The sequence below is a fragment of the Podarcis cretensis genome, assembly GCF_951804945.1.
Source record: "Podarcis cretensis genome assembly, chromosome: 17".
In the NCBI taxonomy this organism is placed as follows: domain Eukaryota; kingdom Metazoa; phylum Chordata; class Lepidosauria; order Squamata; family Lacertidae; genus Podarcis; species Podarcis cretensis.
In genome coordinates, this window is record NC_137187.1 from 2,932,211 (window position 1) to 2,934,456 (window position 2,246).

Below are 2,246 nucleotides of genomic sequence, written 5' to 3' on the forward strand. Positions count from 1 at the left end.
GTCCTTCTTTTTCTTCTCTGTAAACTGAAAATGTAATAAAAATTTTAATAGAAAAAAAAGAAAAGAAAAGGGGAGTTATTTCTGAGCAGAAAAGGGGAATGGGGAAAATAAGGAAAGAATTATCATATGAAAATCATCTGTGGGCACAAGCAAGAAGGCTGAAGAACAAACAAAGACGGTTAAAAAGCATGTCATAATAAATGATGCATGCGATGATGTTATGGATACGAATTACACCAAGTGAGACAATCCTCACAAGTTGAATGAGTGAGTTGTGTGAGGCACTTCATACGGGGAGGGAAAGTGGGGGATAGGAGATGTGTCAATATTCTGCGCTACAGTGATCTGGGATGCATGTGGCAAAATCCTGTGAGCAGATGAGGAAAGGCAAGGAAGTGAATTTGCCCCATTAGATCACCAGAAAAAGGAATATTGTGAAATGGGCCACAATCACTAAAGTTGGGAAGAAATGGGGCAATATTTTCACCCAGCAGACACAACATCTCTCCCCCAACCTGCACCACACAGTTCCGAACCCTCTCCATTATACAGTGGTACCTCCAGTTACAAACTTAATTGGTTCCAGAGGTCCGTTCATAACCGGAAACCGTTCGTAACATGAGGCGCGCTTTCGCTAATGGCGCCTCCAGTTGCTGCTGCGCCGCTGGAGCACGACTTCCGCCCGCATCCCAAGGCAAAGTTCGCAAAAAGGGGCATCTACTTCCAGGTTAGCGGAGTGCGTAACACAAAGCATTTGTAAGGGGGATTGTACGTAACACAAGGTACCACTGTACATTTGTGCATACTGTGGAAATCAGCCATTATAAGCCTCCTGAAATGTACTCCCTAGTAGACCCCTAGGGGGAAAGACATGGCATCTTGGCCCTTTACTTGTCAGCCAATGACCTATTATTGACATTATTTTTTTAATGATATTATTTTTAAAATATATATATATATCTAGATTTTAATATAAGACTCTCTCAAGATGGCTTTTAGCGAGTAAATATATAATAAACTTTCTATTTATAACCATAAAACACCAACCGTAACACTGTTCTGTTGCTGGCAGGGTGCTCTCGACTCCACCCTGATGTTTTATGAGAGGGCAGTATATAAATGCTTGTATGTATAAATAGATAAAAGTGCAAGACCCACCAATGACACTAGCCACAAACAGAATCCAGACTCTTAAGAACAGTAAGCTCTATGAAATTATTATAAGCTCAGCAGCACCATATAAAACACCAAACCAATACAGCGGGTCTTCATAAGAAACGGGTCTTCAAGCCTCATTGAAAGGCTTGATAGGCTGGTGTGAATTCCACAGGCATGGGGCCACCACCCAGAAAGCCCCGTCCCATGTCCACACTGCCAAGCTCATTGGCCTCACATAAGGCAACTTAGATAATCGGTTCCATAATGTACACAAGTTAGTAATTTGAAGTAATGATGTCATTATTTCCGCAACTTTAATTTCAATGTAAACATCAAAGCAAGAGTTGATAATTTATTTTTTTCATCATTGACATCTGGCTCATCCAGACTTGCCCTTGTGCTACATTCTAGGCTCAGGTCCGCATTGTAAAGCTCCCCCCCTTTTTTTTGCCCTGGCAAGTTCCCTGCTCTTTACCACTAGAAAACTCGAATTGCCATTTGTTCCGATTCAGCGTTAGAGAGCAGGTTTTCCTGGGGAAAGTGGCAGGGTGAAACAAAAGTGGAGGTGGGGAGCCTCTGACACAAATCAGGAAAGCCGGCAGCTGTGCCTAGAAAGCGCAGGCCAAAAGGTAGGTGTGGATGAGCCCTATGTGCAGCTTTTTCAAAGGAATACATGTTGTGCGCAAATGCTGATCATAATCACTTGATTTGTTCTCATTCAAGACCTGGGATGAAAACATGAACAATGGCAATTTCCATTTCCGCTGCCAGTGGAAGAAGCAGCAGATCTAGCCCCATCGATCTGAGACACAAGCGTATGTAAACATTATATTTTGTGGTATTGTAAAGATTCAGCAGCTTTTATAACCAATACAAAACTTAGAATCAGGTCTTAATTTACTAAGAAAAGAGCATCATACCCTATGCTGTCACTCTAGAGGGCCCATAGCTCAGGGCCAAAGTTTGTGCTTTTGTCTACAGAAGATCCCAGGTTTAAGCGGCAGTATCTCTGGTCGAAATAATCAGGTAGCAGCAGGTGATGTGAAAGAATCACTCCTGCCTGAGATAACGGAGAATGATGTCAGTCA

The 2,246-nt window shown here is 42.3% G+C and overlaps 1 long non-coding RNA gene across 1 annotated transcript; it reads left to right on the plus strand.

Annotated features, from left to right (window-relative positions):
• The first annotated feature begins 323 nt into the window (after positions 1-323).
• LOC307206916 lies at positions 324-1,973 on the plus strand. Its single transcript, XR_013834534.1, has 3 exons — positions 324-369; positions 1,619-1,787; positions 1,882-1,973. It is a non-coding gene; the product is annotated as an uncharacterized lncRNA (long non-coding RNA).
• The last annotated feature ends 273 nt before the right edge of the window (positions 1,974-2,246 follow it).